The following is a 22,726-nucleotide window of genomic DNA, read 5'->3' as shown; positions in this document are numbered from 1 at the left end:
TTGCATAACAATAGACCACCTTCTTTTTCCCCCTGCCAAGTCACTCACAGAAATTTTCAGGTCCTTTTCAAATCTTTTCATTCAACTTTCATTGATTACAAGTGCCAACCTTACCATTTACAGAAGATTACATGTTTTCTAGAGAGAAAAATTACACAACCAGAAATTGCATGAGCAAAGGATTGAATCTGTGCAGGAACTGTCTAAAGTAATTTTATAATATCCAGACATTTACACATGCTGAATATAAACTCTGAAGAGAACAAAAATTGAGAAACAAAACACCAAATGACAAAGAAGGTAAAATTTATGAATTCTGTCATGACTTTGTAAATTATTTAATTTTTCTTACAGATTGAAAATTTTTTAAGTCTGATAAAACCAAGATCTCTGTATGGCAAAGTCAATGAATATTATCATAGAAAATTATAAAATTTAGAAATGAGAATTTTGTGCCGTCAAAACTATTAGAGTGGAGAGAAAATACAAGAATATTTTCACACATGTTATTAGCAGAATCTCATGAGAATTTGTAATCTTCTTTTTTAATAAATACAGTAAATGAAAAGATTAAAATTTCATTTTTGTCGGCTGTAAATTTCAACCTGGCGAAAATATCAATGTGTTTGAAATTTGTGATTGCATGTCATTTCAGTAAGCAAACGACATGATCTGTCACACTTCACAAACCATGTATGACATTTCTTTCATCATTATGATTTTCTCAAGTTGTTTTGTGCTTCTCCGGTGACACCTTCCGTTGTTAATACCACCCATGCGACTTGACACCGTACTCTTCAAGCCATTTTTGAACTAAGCATCCATGAAATCTTCATAGGCTGTTACTTTAGATGTGTTTTCAAGCATTTTTGTTCTGTTATAATACAAGATCTTGTTCCACACAAAAGATCAGGTCAAATTGCCCTGCCTTTATCTTATCAACACACCCTGTACATGAGTGATATCCAAGTTTATTTTAGACCGGTGAATTTCATTTGCCCCAGAATTCATTTGTCAAAAATAGCACTGCATATTGTACACAGTGAGTTGCATTTGCAATGCTAATGTTACATTACATACTACAACAAATTTCAGAGAAAAGTGGCAGAAGAAATCACATCTGTTTTGTGTACAACAATATTTCAAATATGACAAGAAGTCACATTGATGGTATCTTGGAGATATCAGGTTGCTTGAAGAAAAAATACTCTGCTCGATGACTTTTCTCAACAGTTTGCAAGTTCACATCTTCAACCTGTTCAACCCCAATTCCCTGTAAACAGGTCCACACACACTTGATAACAATGGGATTGGACTAAACCATAGTAGTGAAAGGGTCAAATTGAAAAAGAAATTTCTGTGATATTCTGAAGAAGTTTCTTCAATCAACAAATATTCAATCAACAGATAATGTGGACTCCATTAAATCTAAAACAGATGCAAGAAAACAATTTAACATTTCCTGAACAAATTCAGTGACAATCTAAACACACTGGCTGATGACATGCAGAAGTACCTACTGGTTATCGCTTCACTGATGGTTTGTGTTGAATAAATCTTAATCATTTGATTCTCCACTACATTCTTAGCCCTCTTTGACAACTTTTCCAGAATCTTACATAATAATGACAGCATTTTACCATACAGTGCTTTTGTTTGGTATTTTTGTACAATGAACAGCAAACATGGAAACGTTCCAAAAATTGCTTCTAAAAATAAATATCCTGCAATAGTTGTTTGTATTTTTATGTAAAACCACTGTTTTCCCCTGGTACTTAGTAACCTTGCAACCATGAAAAGGAACTTTTTCAGTTTTAAAACTCCTGTCCACTGCAAGCCTTTCATTAAATCAGCACAAATGTCTGTGCGTCCAAACGTAACAAAAATGTTGACATCTGCCGAGCAGACTTTTGACTACAAGACACAGCCTGTCTGTAGAGTCAGGCACAAATATTTGCTGAAGAATTCTAACCCTTTCTGCTGGAGAAGTTTGGAATAGAAAGGAGTCATTCTGGTGTGAAGCGGTCTTTAACCAATCCATGACACACCATTCATTGTCCGGATTTCATTTAAGAAACATTTGAAAAGCTGTTCACACGTTTTATGTATACTTACTTCTCTAACTTCCGTCACCATTTTGTGTGTTTATTTGATGCAGATAAAAAGGCTGCAAACCTTATGAAAATGTGCTAAGGGGAAAATTAATTTTGTTCTCTAATTACCAGCACCACCTTAAATATATATCACTTCAGTGACATAACTGCTTGCTATTTCACTGTAAAGAAATCATAATAATTTGCCACATTGGAGGAGAAGAAATAATGTTATTTTAAGACATCAACAACGCTCAACTGGTTTTAAGCGGTGGCAAAGAAAAGTTGAAAGGTGAGCGTTTCGCATTTGAATGATGATGTGGTAGTGCCTCCGGGGCATAAACAACTTCAGAATGTGTCAGAAATAGAGCACACAAGTGTTTTAACTCCCATTTCTTCAAACACTTCCAACACGTCGCCAATCTCAGCGATAGAGCATCTGACATGCCAACAAACCAACAATACACCAACTGAGAAGCATTCATATTAATGTTTATCAAGTTGAATATTACTAAACTCCAATGCATTTCTGAGTATATTGTCAGCAAAATCATTCGCAGCTTGAATTAATTAATAATATTTCCACTCAAGGTACAAAAATATACTAATTTTAGATCAGTGTATGGAAAAAAACCAGCAACAGACTGACAGTCACAAGATGTGCTGTATCAGGGTTTTTGAGTCAAGCGACTCAGAGTGCATTGCCTGGGTGTCAGTGTGTCTAGCAATCAAGAATAAATTGGCTCCATATCAAGATATGAGTAGAAAGTAATCATATACCGCATGATGGAACTCAGGCACATGAAATTTGAGAAGCATACTTTCTTTTTGTGTGTGCGTCTGTCCATCAAATCCCCTCCATGTCATCTAATGCCATCAAGTTACATCTGACTCAATGTAAAGATTTCTATGTCAGCCATTTTGACACATAAAAAGTACTCTATCAAACATCTGATAAATTTGACTGCAGAAAATCATTTCTAAGCAAAATTTCATACAGGATCTTAAACAGCTGACCAGGCTCCGTTAATTTTAACAGTATCAGAAAATGATGGCGAATGCATGACACGTTACATGTAAATCGTACAACGTGACTACACAAGCACATATAAGTTTGGAGAAAATAGACCACTGTATGGGTTATGAGGATAATAAACACAAATAATTTGGCAGTGGAATATTAAAATTGTAACTTCACAGAAAATATCCTCTCAACAGATTTTATTCTAGCATGTTCAACCCTGTCACAGCCTTGATCTGTTTTGGATGGGGATGGTTGGCCAAATAGGTTGGTACACAGGTTATGAAACACTATTTATATTACAGCATATCCTGTTCCTTGTAACCCTGTGACCGCCGGTGTCAATTTTTGTCTCTTTTTTAAAATATACCCTAGACAATTTTCCTCAGACTTTTGCCAAAATTTTAATAAAAAATTGTAGCCAATGAAATGTGATGTCGGTTTGGTCCAAAATTATCAAAAAAAAATTACAGGAAAATTCCTAAAAGCTAGTAAAATGTTGCACTAAAATTTTGGTAGGAAAAATCACAGCACTCAAAGGGTTAACTTGATAAATTCAGTCTAAAATTAAACTTGATCTTCATGACATATGCACAGTAACTTTCTAGCTGTCATTGCCTTGAAGTAAAATGATTGTTACGACTTTCGGTTTAAAATTCCAGTGTCCACATCCATATGTATTATGTCTACTTTTGAACCGGTTGTATATGTCAGTATGGGCGAAGTGTATAAAATTACAATCAACTTAAAATTTTGAAGCAACTCTGTCCTCAAGCACGACTTATTTCCTTACATTGTATTAAATTAAATTTACATAAAGTATTACCAAGGTTACTGATGGGTCAAATAGAGAAATTATTGATACTAACAAAACGCCTGAAACACCTTCAGGTCATTGGCCAGCAGAAACATTTATTATCTTGTGCTAAATGTAAACACAACTATGTACACATTGAAACCATAATTTATGATTTGAATTTCCACATTACGTCATTCTTTTATTGACATAACATACCAGTACAGAGCCTGAGTAGGTCTTAAATAACATTTTGTAATCGGCAGCAGACTATAAATGTTTCAAAATGACGTGAAAAAGTCATCAAAATTCTCTCAGAAGATTAGCATTTTACAGTACATGATAGAGTACCCCTACGTTCTAGCTGGCCGGGCAACTGTGACCAAATTTTCAACAGAGAAACGGCGACAGCAGTGTTGACGAAACTCAGCGTTGCTTATTCACTGTAACACATCACAGGCATATTTAAGCAAAAAATCTGAGCAATATCCGCATACACACACTTCTGAAAACTCTGCCAGACTCTCTTCCGGACACAATTCTGGGTATTCAAGATAAAACGTTTTGCGGTTTCCCACAAAAAAATTTCTTTGACAAATGTTTGGTCTCTTCCATGCTTGATTGACTGACCCCAACGCGACCTGATCAAAATACTTTCACCATGGTGTAATTGTTTTCTGTCACCACTTCATGAATCACAGAACCTCCCTCAAAACTGCTACAACTACAGGAATTTGGGTCAGCCCTTATTAACCATGTTGCCATGGAAACTAACCAATTATCACACTTCCTGTGGGAGAGGGGGGTCATCTGATTCAAAGCACATGTCACCACTGAAAACTAACCTGTACACCACAACTCTGCTATTTGGAAGTCACTTTTTTAACGCAGTTCACGTCTCGAAAGTGAAAGACTTGCTCAAACTTTTCTTAAGGAATCTGTCAACCATTCTTTTTAAAATTCAAGAATAAAAATCGAGGGTCACTGTGCAAATTTTGGTTCCAGTGAAACAAATAACCCAAGATTTACCGATATTTAAAATTCAAAATGGCTGCCATTCCTGCTGTTAACTCTATGGAGAGAAATAAAAATTTCAAATTTTGAAACACTAAGCCGGTGAAAAGTTTTCTTACACCAAGAGCTTTAAAATGAACACCCACACGTGGTATATCAGAAAAGAATTGTAAAAGTTTGAGAGTCCGAATATCTGTCCCCGAGGAGCATTCTACCTTAAATATTGGTACACCACTTTGAATACCCTTGTCTGTACTACACACTTTCAATGAAGACATTATCTTACAAAATCTACAGAACCAAAGTCAGAGGAAGTGTTTTTGGATATTGTACTTCCACAACTTGTCTATGCCTCGTTTTCAGGACAGAAGCTGATATTTTCCTTCAGTGTACGATAATTGCTGTTCACAAACCCATCACTGGACAGAACCAGCTGTTCTGAATTAGAACAATTTATGTTCAAACATGATGAACGAGCGGCAAACATTGCACATCTCAAATTTTTTTGCGTGAAGAAATTTATCATAAAACATCGATGAGATTAGGTAACACAGTATGTGAGAAATGTCTATCTGTTGACACCATGATGTTTGTGACCTGTTACAATCTGTAACATTGAGACAGCTGTATTCACATACCAAATAGGTTAACATGTTGGGCAACCGCCTGACAAAAGTTTGTGACAGTTTATGTATGAGGCTGAGATAAAAACAAACACAGTTCTAATAATGGGCTGACCACAAAGATGTCCTGGCTCAAATCAAACAGTGTTTTGGTTTGTCGCTGACTCATTAGAACCCACCTTGAGCATAGACGTTTCCACTCCCCACCAGTAACTGACCCTCCGCTGTTCGTGTATACCTGTCTTCACCTATACTACATAAATCCTTTAAGGTCCTGAACCGCTGCTTAGAATACTATGACGACTACTGACAAGTTTGTTTTATCACAACATTTCAATGGGCAACACCTACTATCCAGCCCGCCACTTAGGGGAGAACCATTTGATTTCTGGGGGGGGATATGGAGGATTTTTAGAAAAAAAAATTTGTCACCAGGTGAGAGAGAAGAAAAAAAAATTGAGCCTGTCATGGCCTGAGAAAAAAAAATTGTCATAACAGACAGAAGAGAAAAAAAAATTGTCACAATGCACCAGAAATAAGCAAAATTTGGAAACCTTATTCTCATGTATTCTTTGCCGGCGCACCGCCATAGGCGGCGCAAATGTTTTACCACAAGCAATTCTTAAGTTTCTTTTCCTAGCACTTATGATATAAGCATGCACTACATAGGTCTACTTTACACCTCAGTACACTCAATGTTTTCCTTCCCTTTTCTGACGCAAGAAATCATATTTCAGGATTTCTGTTGCAATATCTCAATGGCATAGGCACTATCTAAAGGGGACTATTTGACTTCTGTAAATTGTGAAAATTTAAAACACAAGACAGGAGTCGATAAACTAGTGTTAAAACCAATATATTATTTTCTCAATATAAATTTGTTAGAAAGATGTACCTTGACAATGAAAAATTGAGGAACAACAAATATAATGAAATACAATGTTTGAGCCTTGTTTTTCTGACCACAAACACCGGATCGCAAACATACCATATTCAGGCTTTTCATTAGAAGCTGGCAGCTGGAGAAATGACACAAGAAGGTCACAGATTTTCCGTTCCTGTATATTCATTTGTCTTCAGTCTCTGGCAAACAGAACTGTTTTTCACAAATTGTATTGTCATTGTTTGGTTGTTGAATATTGTGACTCAAAAACTGATCATGCAAAAAATGTAAAAAATATCAGTGTTCAATGTCATTTTCAAACAGTTTTACCGAGTGCAAAATAAACTGAAACTCCTCTCAGATTGCACCATTAAACACATCAATTTCTCAAAATTTCCAATACGAGAGGGGGAACCCCCTCTCGTGTGTCTCTCCCCTTGGGGTATTCTAACAGTTTCACTTGGTAAAAAAAATAAAAAACACCTCTCAGATTGCACCAGACTGCACCATTGCACACATCAATATCTTAAAAATTTCCATGCAACATAGGGGAAAGCCCCTGTGACACTCTCCCTCTAAGACTCTCTCATGTTCTCCCCCTGTCCTTTCAATTTCTGCCCGGTCAGATATGCTAGTGAAAACCCTGTCATAATATCCATCCAAATTAAACAACATACTATATGATTAGATACTGCGTGATCTTTTATATCTTTATTTTATTGTGACTTTGAATTTCATTTTGATGTGTTCACCTTTTTTGAACCATCATGAGGTAACTGATGATAGTCTAGCAGGGTACATCAGGATTTAAAAGGTCTTTACTGTTGCTGTATTTTGTAAATTTTACAATAACATGCATTGGTATTTAACTTTTCTAAGTGGGGGATCAGTCAAAATTTCAGAGTTCGAGAGGGAGGTTACTCAAATTCATCATGGTTGGCGAAGTGGGGGGGGGGGGGGGGGGGGCACTCGAAATTTCGGAGTTTCAGGCTGTAAATAATGACGGCTCCCTTATATACAACGAATTACAAACTTGATGACCAAGAAAAAAAAAATTTGCACTGCTACTCCATTTGAAAAAAAAAATTTGATGCAGGTCTGACAGTAGAAGAAAAAAAATTGCCGTCACTCGGACAGGAAAAAAAAATTTGCTCCCATACCCTCTTCCTCCATACCCCCCCCCCCAGAAATCAAACGGTTCTCCCCTTACAGCACAAATCACATATGCATACCAATAAACTGACTACAGAGACAGGGTAGGGCTGTCACATGCATTGTGTCACACATCCAACTCTTTTTGCTTTTGATTCTTCTTGACACAGTCTCCTTCACTGGTTTACACTACCGAGAAAAACTTCAAACGTCACACTGACAAAGTATTTCTGACCAGTTTACACACACTGTAAATCGAGACGGTTTCAGAACACATAATACCCCATGGCAAAATGTGGCCTCACTGTGGGGGAGGGTGTTTCATGACGTTGGAATGCAAAAGTAGCAAAGTCATGGAATACGTTCTTGATTAACATGTCAATACAGGGTCATCAGAATGCTATGCACAGGTCATAGGTCATGCTACTGGGACATGACACAGAAAAGAGTTGGACAATGATGAGTCATCTTAAACTCTTGGGGGCGCTCTACATTACAGACGTTACACGGGGTAGGCTTTTGACGAACCACAATCCACAGATCCTGTGATGTTATTGTTGATACTGAAGTTGTGAACGCATCAACAAAACATGATCATCTTTAGCTATTGCAGTTGCCTTCAGTGAAAACCTACAAGATATTTGCATTTTGCAGATAATAATGTTATACACTTCTCAAATTTCAGAGGATTCAATTGATGACAAACTTGTTTTAAATGTTGTTAAATGTACAGAAAAACTGAAGGAACAAACAAAACTTGATGGTAGGCGGAAAGAATGTCACACTTTGAAAAAACTTTGCTCCTTGTCTGCTATATTGCAATCACACCAATCACACTGACGCTCAGAAAGGCATGATTGGTGTGGGAGGCAATCATAACAGTTGTTAGCCATATTCAAATGCACAATCATAATCATGAATGACTGGCATATCATGATTAGGATCAGTGCTAATCAAAAATATCCAAGTGTTTCCTGTTTTTTAATGTAAGCTACAATATCTTTAAGTTCCAAAGTTTACATCTCAAGTCAAATTCTCACATTTTAACAATACATTTCTGATGTACCCCTTGTAGGGGCTCCTGAACCACTACTTAAATTTGTAAATCACAATTGTCCCATGGACTTGGTAATGTATTACCTTGAATGGAAATGATTATTGGACCAGTTTAATGTCATATTTGAAGGTCTTTGAGTATTAAAGTTTCCACTATCTTACTTTTGTGAAATATCAGTAGGAGTGCTACATAGTTTCTCTGATACAAAACTTTGCATGGTGAACACTGATTTTTATTCTTGCTTTGTTATAAGCAAACGGTTGAAAGTTTTGTTGAGGGAAGTTTGAGCAAAAGTGTAAGTCTTTCACTTTTGAGGCGCACACTACCTTAATTCACAGTTTGGCAAACTGAAGAAACAACAGGAGAATGGAGAAGATGGTCAACAAAACAAAATGTACACAAAATATTGATATTACCTTTGGCAGTTCTTCACAAAGCTCAAAAAAGGATGGCCTCTTAGTTGGATCATGTTCCCAACATCGTAACATTATCTCGTAATACTGAGTTGGACAACAGTCTGGTTTCTCAAGACGTTGATAGTTTGGTGAGTCTATCGCTTGTAATATCTACCAAATTTAAAGACAAAAATATTTGTAAATTAAATACATCTCTGAAACACTGTGTTAGGAAATAGTCTCTGTGACAGACAATTACAGTGATTTTGTTATCTTTTGGAGAATTCATTTTGAAACAAAATACAATATGTAACCAAGATTATTAGAGTCATCTTAATTATTATTGTTCAAGTAATTGCTCCCTGTCAAATATGTTTGGTAAAAATGCTGTGATACAGTCACAGGGACTAGCCTTCAGATTTTTTGTACATAATGATAAGACATTTTCAAGTTGTCAATCACTTCTTTCATCATGGACATTCTTACTCTCACAGAGTTGAAATGATTTCAGACACAGTGTGCAGTAAAACCTTGCAAGCAAGAGAAAATCATATCTACAGATTCATGAAAACTTTGCTTGAAGAACTGATTAATAACTAATTCTGAATATTATGGAACATTTTCCACACTGTCAGAATAGTAGCCAAGTTTATTAAAATCAGATTAAAAGAGAGAAAATCCCTTTGGGGCGAGAGATTTCATAATCTGGATGTTGAAAAATGCATTCAAGTTATAGGAATCATAACTTCTTTTCTTGCAGAGTAAAATCTGTGAAAAATGCAAAACCGGAAATACAGATTGGGGCTGAAAAGTTGCCGTACCTGACTCCCAGTCAGAGCGGCCCAAGGCTGGAAGCCGTAGGTAAATGTCTCCCAACACGTGACACCAAATCCCCAAATGTCACTGGAAGATGTAAATTTCAAATAATTGATCGATTCTGGAGCACACCTGCGGAGTAAAACGAAATGAACATGAGCGTCAGCCATGACGAGAGATATGTGTTCACCTGGGCTGTGTATGTCAAAAGGCATCAAGGGCAGACACCCCCTGAACATTACCCTCTGTACATTTTGTAACAAGACAATTAGGGATAGGGTTTGGATAAGTGTCCAGTGGGTAACTGCCCTAGAACTTGCTATTAGATGTGTATTTCCCTGATACATAGGTCAATAGGTGTCTGGATAGACACCCCCTGAACATTTAACACCTACACATTTCTCATCCAACACTTTGGGTAGGGCTTTAGGGATAGATGTCCAGGGGTAACTACCCTAGAACTACTTTGATGCATATTTCCCCTAATAAGTAAGTCAACAGATATATGGATACCCCTGAACATTACCACATATATGTTTATCATAAAAAAAGTTGGGGCTAGGCTTTATAAATAGGGTTTGGATAAGTTTCCAGGGGGTAACTACATATACGTTTCTCACCAAAAAGTCAGGGCTAGGCTTTAGAAATACGGTACGGATAAGAGTCCAGGGGTGACTATCCTATAACTAGTTAAATCTGTATTTCCCTGACACTGTCACTGGGATTTAATTTTCACTGTTTTGATGTTTGAGACTTCTCACTAGGATTAAGTTCACTGTTTTTGCCAATGAAACAACAGATTTTATTTTCATTTAACATTTTCATTGGATTTAATTTAGTAGACTTTTGTTTCAGCAAAAATGGTGAAATTAGATCCCTTTGAATAATTAATGCTTTTTACAGTAAGTAGGCAACAAGTATATGGATAGACACCCCTTGAAATTTAACCACCTGGAGATTTTCAAATCCAAAAGTTGAAGCTAGCATTAAGGTAAGTGTGGGATGGCTTAATGTCAGGGGGTAACCGTCCTAGCACAAGTTAAACGTGTTATCAAGGGTATAAAATAGTGGATTCTGCAAAATAATTCTCTGTATTTATCACAGTCAAATTTATGAATTCTCAATTTGTTTCCTGTCCTATGATGACATGTGTGAAAGTTTAATGTCAGCATACAAACATGAACTAGAATTTTGAATTTAAGAAATTTGCATTGAACACACAATAAAAGAAATTTTACTATAGTGAAATAAATTTTTTGACCTGAGAAAACCAGAATCCTCCATCATTGTATTTGTAAACATTGTAATAAATCTGTGTAGAAGATGAGATGGAACTTACCATGCTAATGGCAGTTTAAGATTAACATTAAAATTGGTTTGGTAATAGTCCTTGCCGACACCCAAAGCTCTTGACAAGCCAAAGTCACTGATTTTTACCTGACGTGAAACAAAAGAGTCACTGTTATGGTGAGCTTAAACTTTTGCAGTATTTTTGGATCAGATCTTCAACCAACAACAAGCCTTTTCTAACCTTTGCTTTTCATCCCTGCTTCATTCTACAGATCTATTCTATTCAAGTATACATGAGACATCAGTTACCATAGACCACCGATGATACAACATGCACTCTTTCAGAAGTTCTATTGAGGGCGCTCTTCAAAAATCAAAATGGCAGTTGAAACAACTGGTACTGAGACAGTCACGAACAATACAATTTTGCATGACAAACAGACACACTTTTGTATCACAGTCATACAAGGTTCATATTCCATGACAGATAACATAGTTCTGTAATGCAATAGACACTTTTCCCCCTTTCAGTGAGAGCTATCTAAATACAAATATCATGTTTAAAATTGAAAACAGACTTTTTTACTCACAACGTCTTTTGAAAAGACCAGTATATTCCTTGTGGCCAGGTCTCTGTGTATGACATTCTTACTGTGTAAATATTTCATACCGGAGGCGATCTGAGTGCAGAAGTCACAGAGCTGGATGACAGGGAAGTACGACCTCAGACTCGGCTCTTTCAGACACTCCGACAACGAGCGCAGTGGAGCCAGCTCAGTCACCTGTGAAAGGGGAAGATAAAATCTCGCCCAGTTAGATGAAATTGATGGATGGTATGCTTACAATGCGAACAAAATATATTGATTTGGCTTGCAGGATGATTCTTTTGCTGTGCCTACTTGATTTTGAACAATACAGATATCACTGTATACAGTAATTACATACTTCTGCCTGCAAGGGTTCTGTGAAAGGTAGTGGACACGATTACTGTATTCCAAAAAAGTTGTCAAATCTTGGTATGCGACAAAAAATGTTGATGTCTGCAATGCAATTACTCCCTGTCAAGGTCTGCACGTTTATTTCTTAGCTCTGGAATGTGATTAAATACCAAATACAAACAATGATAGCTTCTCACAGTGATGTAGGGTAAGTTTAGTCTCCAAAGCTTGAGATACGATCAATATTGTGAGTTTGAAATGACCCCCTGAACAGAAACTTGGCAGATTCCTGCGTTCAAATTTCCTGAGTCTTGTTCCCTGGATGGGACAAAATCCTACAGAGTGAAGGCGTGCTAGACTAACAGTGTGAACACATTAGTTTCTGCAGGTTTGCGGGAAATCACTTCTGCTGATGAATCTAGAAGATTGAGAGATTAGCTACTCAACTGCATGATGTCACAGGGGTCGCCAGGGGGTCAGAGTTCAAAGATCACACGGTAAAAAAAAAGAAAGTCACTAACCAGCATAAGTGAGTTTTCTACGTCAAGTACCACTCCATAGAGACGGACCAGGTTCTCGTGGTCCAAGGAATGCATTATGGTGGCTTCTTTGAGGAAATCCGCCTGGCCAGCCAGCAGCTTATCCTTGCTAAGGCACTTGATAGCGACTTGGATCTGGAAGAAATCCCACAACACAGCACACAGTTTAACAAAGAGGAATTGAAGAGTCCCGTGTATAGAACCAAACTGAACTGTGTTTAATACCACTTCACATTTGGGTATATCAGGTTTCAAAATCAATGATTTCTCTTATTTTCTTTTGATTGATTCCCCTTCAAACACTCAAAACACTGAGTTGACATTCTTTCCACTGAAATGCTGATTTAAACCCTCTTTCAATCACAGCACTCCACACACCCTTTGTACTGTACTCAGACACAATATAACCACACAACCAGTCTGTGGTACGGGTGATTCATCCCGCTATATTTGGATCACTTGGAGTTAAAAATGGACCTTGCGTTGTCGCCACTTCAGCTTCAAGTGTCATACCTGACATTCCCACACAATAAACAATCTTACGGTGTGACAGCTACACCATCTACAAGACAACTGTACATCTAGCTCATACTATGACTTCATTCCCACTGATTAATAACACCTGCATAGCCAGTTTTACCCAAAGTTGACCACAGTAAACCCACTGAAAGGCAGGCCTGTATCTCAAGTAAGCCAAGGTAACCCATGTTGGTATGCAATAGGCTCAGGTAATCCCATTCAACAGTGTACAAATTTCTACCTTCCGTAACAGTAAACCCAATCAAAAGCACTTGCCCCCAAATGAACCCACTACACCTACTACCGGTACATGCCAAACCCACTTAGCATGATAGAACCCATTACACTGACCCAAACCCATTACGGGTACATTACCACTCACCCTTTCGCCTTCCTCATTGGTCCAAACTCCCTGCTGTACAATACCAAACTCTCCCTTCCCAATCTCCTTGTGAATGCTGAGAGCTTCTGCCGGGATAATATGCCTTCCAAACTTGGTCGTCTCGTAGACAGATAATGGCATAGACAAGGAAGCCCTAGAATTACTCTTTTCCTTCCCCAGAATTGACTGGAAAAAAACAAAAAAAAAACCCAGATGAATAAATCAATGGAACAAACTCATGAAATGAATCAGTGAAAGTAATGAATGATGGATGGATGGATGGATAAATGAATGAATGCTCAGATGGATGGATGGATGGATGGATGGATGGATGGATGGGTGGATGGATGGATGGATGGATGGATAAATGAATGAATGCTCAGATGGATGGATGGATGGATGGATGGACGGATGGATGAATGGATGGATGAATGAATGAATGCTCAGATGGATGGATGGTGTTGGATGATAATGAATGAATGCTCAGATGGATGGATGGATGGATGGATAAATGAATGAATGCTCAGATGGATGGATGGATGGATGGATGGACGGATGGATGAATGGATGGATAAATGAATGAATGCTCAGATGGATGGATGGATGGATGGACGGATGGATGAATGTACGGATGAATGAATGAATGCTCAGATGGATGGATGGATGGATGGATGGACCGATGGATGGATGGATGAATTGATAGAGGGATTGAGGATGGACAAAGTAATGAATTAATAGATGAACGGAGGGATGGTTGAATGAATGAATGAATAAATGAATGAATGAACAAATGAATGAAAGAATGAATAAATAAATGAAAGTCTACCGGTACACTAGGGTACCTTCATCCACAATAATCCTTTATGAAAGGATTGCTACTGTCACATATTTGCCAAGTCTCACATCTTTCTATGCCAAAGTTTGTGAACACCAAATAGCAAATTTGGGACTCAACAGTCTAACATCAAGATGGAAGGCCACAGATGTCACAGATTAGCCGACAAAGAAAATAGGCAGGTGGGAAACTATTTCTCTTTGGCGTTTTGCATGGTCTATCACACCATCAGACTGCAAATGAGGATTAACCCTTTCACCCCCAGTTCCCTGTATACAGGTCCAACTTTACCATAGAAAACAATGGATTTGGGACAAACCATGGTGGTGAAAGGGTTAAATACTCTACATCACTGCAGTGGAGAAGGGAAAGAAGTGCAGTTGATAAGATTTGATAGGAAACTTTCAAAGTTTATTGATTATTCATCGCATACTTTTTCTCTCTAATTCTCACCTTTCTGAGCTTTCCAAACGTCCCTTTGGGATGTTCTTTCTGATAGAGTTTCTTCAAGCGTCTTTGTTCCGGCTTGGTCATCCCAATGTCCCGTAAGTCTTCCACGTCCACATACTTGATCTGACCAATCGTAGTCACCTAGAAAGCAATTGAAGGGAAGGAACAAAGTTGAGATTGAAAATGAAAATTGCAGATCCATGTACATTTCCATATCTCAGGCATACAGGTCGGGTCTGGTATGCTTATCTGAATTTTGGAACATTTGCATGTCCATCTTGTATATATATTACTGTTCATTTTTCCTTTTGGTGGCTTCAACAGCACATCGGATGAACACAGGATCAAATCTCAGGGAAGTAGAAAGTAATGGCCAGCCAGCAAAAATAACCAGCTGTCAGCTAAAATTTGAAGGGCTATAAAATTAATCAGTTTAGTAATCAGGACATTTTTGCACAACTTAATGTGCTCACACACTACCGGTACTTGTTACTGCCTATACTTTTATTTTTACGACTTGTAACCAAACTGTTCTACATCCCTGTTGATCTGCCTTATGGTAGTTAATCAGTACTTATCTGAGGGTGTCTTTCATGATAAAAAATGCAAACATACCCCCTAAGGTAACATTAAATAGTATTAAAGCTTAGCAAGGGCCCAGCATTCCTCAGTCTTGCTATAAACAATACATCACAACATGAAGCAACAGTTGTACAAAATTTTTGCCCCAATCAAGAGAACAGATTCACAGACTTTCTAAAGTGCGGTTCAAATATCAAGCCCAGTAGTGTTGAAATTGATTTTCAGAAATTTATTCTGCATATCAACTTCATTTTCTGGTTTTAGATTGTTGAAATAACCAGCGTTCAGTGGAGCAACAGTCTGTACAGTTGAATGAATTGTGTATTGCCGTTGTTGACAAACCAGTTCTGGTCTTGATAGAAATCCCATTTTCGTCAAGAATGGTACTATCACACATACACTGTACATGTATGAAAGTGGTGTTGACAAGCCAAATACACACGGTATTTCAACATGCTATGGGTGTAGGCAGACAAAGCAACTGTACTGATACAGAGAACCAAAGTTGACCTGCAAAAATTATGGTAACTGGTCGGACATTTCCACAAATGAACATACTATGCAAAAAGTGAAGGTTTCTTACCTTTAGTCTGGTGGTGAAGTCAGTGTAGTAGTGGGCTAACTCACTGGAAACCAAGAAGTCGTACAAATCTTGGTTTTTGCTGTCCATGTCTTTCAGTTTCTTGGACATGCTTCCCTTGTTACTCGGTAAATATTTATAAATGTGGATCCATCATCTAGGGATGAAAAAACAAGAAATTTATGAGTTATTTGAAATAAATTGTCAGAGCCTGTGGCAATACTTTCACTGTCTTTGTCAAAACTCATACAGGCAGTACAGGCAATCATAATGCTGGTATTTCTTATGCCCTTGGGCAGGGGTGAAAGGTCATGGCAGGGTAGCACAGTCCTAATGCAACTAAACTGAGGTTTCGACAAAACTAAAGTTTGTCTTAAGGAATTTGGGGAATTTGTTCTGACCAGGTCTGCGGTACATACAGAAAGAAATAAATTCTCTGTGAATTAGATGCCTGTTGTGCAATGGTTGTCTGTCAACCTTGGCATAGAGAGTTCACCGACCCCTGTGCATGTAGGTTGCCTTCTCCTTCAAGGTTACAGTGCCATGATGTGAATGTAACTGGCAACTGCTGAGTAGCAAGGGGTTTTTCATAATTCACTGTATGTTTTTACAGCCTACAGGGTTTGAAACTTTGAAACCGGTTGGCCGTGGCTGATGGCAAAGCATCGCCATGAGTGCAAAAAAAATGTTGTCAAATATTTGATTCTTCATGCACTGGTATGTGAAAACATATATGCAGCCCTATTCTGGAAACAGTTCTGCCATGAAACTGGCACAATTATTCCCAGGGATATTCAATAACCCGACACTAATTTGTAACGATTTGTAATCCGACTTTATATTTGCCTACGAGGACATCAATCTTTTCTTTTCATTTGCCTGAGCTGTCTGAAACACATGTATACTACACCAGAAATTAAATATATTGAACGATTTCGGTGAATTAGCGATGGATTTGCATCGAAATAGGTTAAACACTCAATAACACCCAATATGTAAAATTGAAACGTCAAAGATGTGATACAGATATATTACTTTGAGTTTCACAATATGCATTTACCGTGAGGTAGAAAGCGCCTCAGGGACAGAGCCTGTAGGGCAATTTAAAGTTTTCACTGTATTTTTACTCTCAAAAACTGACAAAACATTCTTTCACCTGGTAAAATAGTAACATATGGTACAGCAGCCATTTTGAATGTAAAATACAGTATCAGTCAAATTTATTGAGGTAATTGTTTCTCAAATCCCAAAGTTCTTGTGATGATCCTTGATATTTATTCTTCATTATAAAAGAGAATGGTTAAAAGTTTAAGTTTGCTTGAGGGCAGTGAGTGAAAGTTTACAACTTTCTGTTCCAAGGTACACATTACCTGAGTAATGAAATCATTATACCTACATGTATCAGTATATTTAACAATTAAGGCTATAAATTTCATTATTGTGACTAAAGAAGGTAAACATAATATAAGATCTTGTGAGGTGAGCTAAAATAGGTTGAAATTCTTCATTTTGTAACAAGAGTGATCCAAAATTACAGGTCAGGGAGCTGAGGTTTTGACCTACATGTAAGTGTGTGATTCTCGATCACAATTAATTACATGTGTATACCGGTACATTAAAACTAAAAACCATCAACTTTTCCTTACATTTTGCTCATGGAAACTTTGATGGAAACTTTCAGTTAACCCATTCTCTTTGTCATCAGAAATACAATTCTAGGATTATCACGCAACGTTTTGGATTAGAGAGGCAAAGTATTTTAAAATTTGCAAATATTTGGAATAATAAATGGCTGACATTCTGCCAAATTAGTGTAAAATGTACAGATATGGGGAAACAAAATTTGCTAATAATTGTGTTAACTTTGATTAAAAAGTAGGTAAAAAATTAATTTTCAATTTTCATAAGTCTAGGGAATGCACATTTTATTATACTCCATGAATGTATAAGCACAACTTTCACAATGAATTCACACAAACTATACACCAGCATGGCATTGTGACAGTTTTCAGGTCAGAAAACAAACCCTGGCCCTACATTCTACCTTGGGGTCACATAGATTGGAAATGCCTGCATACCACGCATGGTGACATTCACAGCAATCAAATATTTTCACAACTCCTGCAGGAAACGTCTTTTTTGTCACTTGGGACGTCCCATGACAGCTAGACAAATAAGCCCTCTCTACATGCCATTGTCAAAGCAAGAAATACACTCAGTCTTTGCCACGGATGGATCAATTGTAGGATTCTCATTTTGCTTGTGCTGGTCGTTTCACCTGACCACCGCCAACCAATGAACTGAGAAGTTGTCTACATGCATGACTGATCAAACAGAAATCCCCCGCTCACAATACCAAGAACCGGTCATTTTGTTGTTTGACTGTGTACAAGCAGCAATACCAGATAAACATGGATACACAGGGGAAATTCAGAAAATTTCCTCGGGTGACAGAACTGATTATGCCGTACATGCTGAGCGGAATGAACCTTGCGCTGGTATGTAACAGATGCAATTCAGAAATGTGTGTCAAGGCTTTCTGTAAAAGGTTACCAAAAAAAACAAGTTGACCATAAAAAACGATTCTATGTATCAGAATGCACCGTTCAGCTTGACGTTTCGTACACAGTACATTTACGCTCAAATGCGTGCATACTTGCGGTAAATCGATGACAGATTACTGAATACTGACATACGCTTTGCTGCTGTAATATGAGAAACTAATAAACAAATCTGTATGGCTTCCACGGCAGACTTTGAACATACAGATGTACTCGGCCATGAACCATAAATCTCAAACTAGTTTTATTGAGACAAAGTTTACCGTTTCCGTTCCATTGATTTTTCGGAAATAAAATGTTAATTGTTCAGTCTATCACAAAACAAGCATGGGTACACTTTTCCGATTTGGGGGTAGAATATTCCAATTCTGTCTTTCACACAATAGATCACATCTTACTATCAAAAGAGTGATTTCTCCAACTGTACAGCACACAGCACCAGTGTACATTTGAGAAACTAACAAATGCATTGACATGGCCTCGCTGCAGACAACATCATACATCGTTCCTTCCTGAGCCATTGACACAGTCACAATAGAGCCTGGCTCTCAGACAATCATTGTTTTCCTTCCTGCCAACAGATAAAAGGCCGCTCAATCGGAAGAAAATGGCCACTTTCCTGAACAAGATATCCTTGCCAAGGACACTGCGTGAAAAGAAGGGATGGGTAACTTGGGTTTTTTTTGAAAAGACAGGGAGGACCGATAGAGAACAAAGAACACAAAGACATCAGACAGTCATGGCATACTGAAACCCCTATGGGCATGATGACAACAAAGTCTCCTTTTCTTCAGAAGTGATTTTGCAAAAACCACTCTCCTGAACACTTTTCCTGTTATTTTCTCTCTCTCTTCAAAAGTTCTAAATTTGCTTGCATTAGTCTAAACATTGGGAAATATACTGATGAACAGCGATGCTGAATAACATCAATTCATTGAGTGGAATTTTTTGCCTTTTCTTTGGGAAATGTTTAGCTGTATCCTGATTTATTCGATGTGTGGTTTTTACAGAAAAGTCAAAACTTTGAGATAATGTATGACCCAAAAACACAGCCTTTGGGATTCATAAATTGAAAAATAATCAGAGAAAATGGAAAATTTTTAACCTGTTGTTGGTCTGTCCATTAACCTTAATTTGTCTTCCCTGAACCCTGCCTTTCCAGCAACATCGAATTCGCTGTTTTTTGAAAAAGCTGATTCCTGTGTGCATTCAGAAAATACACTGTTCATGTCTATCGATTTTCAACATCATTGACTTTTGATAAAAAATTCTCCCGCTTTGCAAAGATTAAAAGCATTCGCACAATATGCAGCTAGCTGAGAAACCATACCTCCTGCTGTTGCTATGGTAACAACTAGTCCAAAATCAAATACAGCCATTTTGTGTTTGCTATAATTTTGACTTGTTAAAGTTTAGTGGAACAAGTCCTAAATTAACCAGCGCTTGTACAATAACATTCATTCATACAGAATAAAGGTTCTGTCATTTTCTTTGCACAGTTGTCGGAAAAATTGTAAAGGTGATTGCACAAACGCCCACGACTTACTCCCGTTTGGGATATTTTTAGCTCCTGGAGTGAATGATTTCCGCAGGCATTTTCATCAATTTGACTGTCACGACTGTGAGGTGTGTGAGCTTATACGTGTATGACATCTACAAAGCAGAGGTACCCTAAGGTATTACTTCATTTAGTAAAAAGTCAATATTCATTTCAAAAGCTAATGTTTCTTGTTTTATCAGTTCTGAATGTAGATAACAGAATTCAAGCAAATTACTTAACAGAAATTTAACCAATGTAGGCAGCAGTATACTGCCAAAAATTTCGTGCAAGTGAGGTTATGACGACATTCATTGATTTTTATTTGGAGAAATACATCCAAAATTTTAAATATCTGATTAAATACAATAGACAAGGTGACATATTTCTTTTGTAATATCATTGTCACTTTTTTAATCAGTAAGTCACTTGTCAATCTTTCTCACATGTGCAGACGTATGCATTCTCCATGTGGGGTTGTATGGACACATATAACCATAGTTGTATCCTTGTATAATTGTATACCATTTAAAACTACTCTGTGTAAACAGTAAAGCAAAGATGTCTGTAAAAACACTATCAATGAGACGACAGCAAGCAACATTCACAGACTCTACTACACGGAGATACTGTATATCATGAATACTTAGAGATTATGTCTAGCACAATTCTGACATTGACGTGCAGTGCTGCTCATTAAAGATCTCAAAAGAATTCCCTGTAAGGTTTAATACACACAACTTTTATTTTGTCATTTGTGATTCCCACATCAGAATTCCTTCATGTCCACATTATTTCCAGAAATCTTCAGAGAGAGATGGTTGTACTACTATTACATACGACATGATAAACACCCACAAGGTCTTGATAGGCGAAAAATGTTAATCCTCTCAAAATATGGCACGGCCGGGCACATTAGGAGATGACCTTTGACCCTTTATCTTTTCTGGACTCTGCAGCTATTTCAAAACATGATATTCAAAGGACGTGTGTACTGATATCAGCATGAATTACAATTTTGCGTACACGCCTATGTTGGTAGAACTACATGTACAGATACATATTACAAAATGCAATACCGAAAAATATAATATATGGTACAAGTTCTATCAACCTGTGGCACAAACTCTGTACATGCATAGAAAGGGCCCACCACTCCTGGCATGGCCACCAACCATGAATAACAAATATTTACCACAAAGTCCATGTAGACTGTGACCTGCTGAGAGACTTGGTCGTACTGTCTTTGGATTATAAATCAAACGGAATTACCTTGTAGTCATTACAGCTACCTCACCTGTGCTGAGAGTGACATAGTGAATAGTGTCCTCTCTCGGCCAATTTGACATGCTATGGAGTCTGATTCAAGAAAGTTTTTATTGTCTACAGAAACTGTTTTTCACATACAATAAACTTGTACCATATTTGTTGCACACTATAAAATGTAGTAAAAGGCTTCAACAAGGAAAATTTTCTTAAGAAATCTTGTAGGTATACAGAGCAAAGTGATTATAAAATTTAATGTTTACAAATTGCATTCTTATTATTCGTTGTAACCATAGAGCCTAAAAAGACAAATTTTCAAATCTATCTAAATTTCCTGAAAAAAGGAGGGGGGTTTCCACATTTAATCACCGTTCAGAAAGAACTTGGAGTCAGAATGTTTAAATCCCTTGGCTAAACAGTTGTGTGTGAGCCTCATCATGGAAGGATCATTCAAACTGTCACTGTATTACATGTACCTCCCTACACTTTCATGATCTCTGTTATAATAGACACAACAGACGATAATTTTCACAAGGTGATTTTGTCTCACATTGTGAGAAACTTGGGAATTGATAACGCTATTCTACATACCACATTGGCATCACTCATATCTTGTTCACATTGGCAACCTAACTGAAATTTGGGCCGACGCAAAATAACTGTCCTTTTGGGATTAAATTTGGTCGTGTCCACACTGTAGTACCGGTACCAGAATTAGGGCCGACGTAACTTTACCTTCCTTGTGACCTCTGACCTGTCAAAGTTCAAAATGGCGCATTTGAATATGGCACGCTGTTTCTACTGTTCATGATTTTCCTGTGTTTTTACGCACAAGAAGGGCAAATATGACTACCACTCACCCTTTTAATCATCGGAGAGATCTTCACCATTATTGGATGAGCATATGGTATATATAAGACCGCGGTGGAGAAATAACCAGTGCACGGCATTTTTGACATGCCTCTCTGGTCTATTACGTGCACTGTGGAATCGAATGACATGGTCTCGTTTGCGGAACAAAGGTGGTGGGAAGTTCAGCGTACATGGGATGATATTAAAATGTAAAGACTGGATTGAAAACTTTCGAAAGTGTAAACTTTAGTTTCAAACGTCGTTTGTTTTGTGCGAATAGGGTGACTAGTTCAACTTCGATCCATAGCGGAGGCCTGGTCAACTGGGACCAGGGCCGACGTAACGTGTCCACACTGGCGATTTGCGTCGGACCAAATTTTGCGTCGGCCCTGAGTCGGCCCTGAACCCCCCCTTCTAACCGGGACCAAACTGAGTCGGCCCAGGGCCGACTCAGCGTGTCCACATTGGTTTTTTACGTCGGCCCCGGCCCTGGTCGGGACCTGGGCCGACGCAAAGTCGTCAATCTGAACGTACCATCTATCTAC

General features: G+C 37.7%; 1 protein-coding gene across 4 annotated transcripts in view; it reads right to left on the bottom strand.

Moving 5' to 3' along the window:
- Positions 1 to 22,726, bottom strand: part of LOC139137040 (serine/arginine repetitive matrix protein 1-like) — an 86,808-nt gene that overhangs the window by 24,351 nt on the left and 39,731 nt on the right. For all 4 annotated transcript variants that reach the window (XR_011553297.1, XR_011553299.1, XR_011553300.1 and 1 more), the window contains exons 2-9: positions 15,969 to 16,122; positions 14,807 to 14,944; positions 13,519 to 13,704; positions 12,600 to 12,752; positions 11,731 to 11,922; positions 11,190 to 11,287; positions 9,856 to 9,982; positions 9,056 to 9,205 (exon numbers count right to left, since the gene is read on the bottom strand). The gene's annotated coding sequence lies outside the window, so the exon portion shown is untranslated. The remainder of the gene's footprint in view (positions 1 to 9,055; positions 9,206 to 9,855; positions 9,983 to 11,189; positions 11,288 to 11,730; positions 11,923 to 12,599; positions 12,753 to 13,518; positions 13,705 to 14,806; positions 14,945 to 15,968; positions 16,123 to 22,726) is intronic.

Source organism: Ptychodera flava, chromosome 7 (assembly GCF_041260155.1).
Source record: "Ptychodera flava strain L36383 chromosome 7, AS_Pfla_20210202, whole genome shotgun sequence".
Taxonomy (NCBI): domain Eukaryota; kingdom Metazoa; phylum Hemichordata; class Enteropneusta; family Ptychoderidae; genus Ptychodera; species Ptychodera flava.
This window is presented reverse-complemented; position numbering and strand designations above follow the sequence as displayed.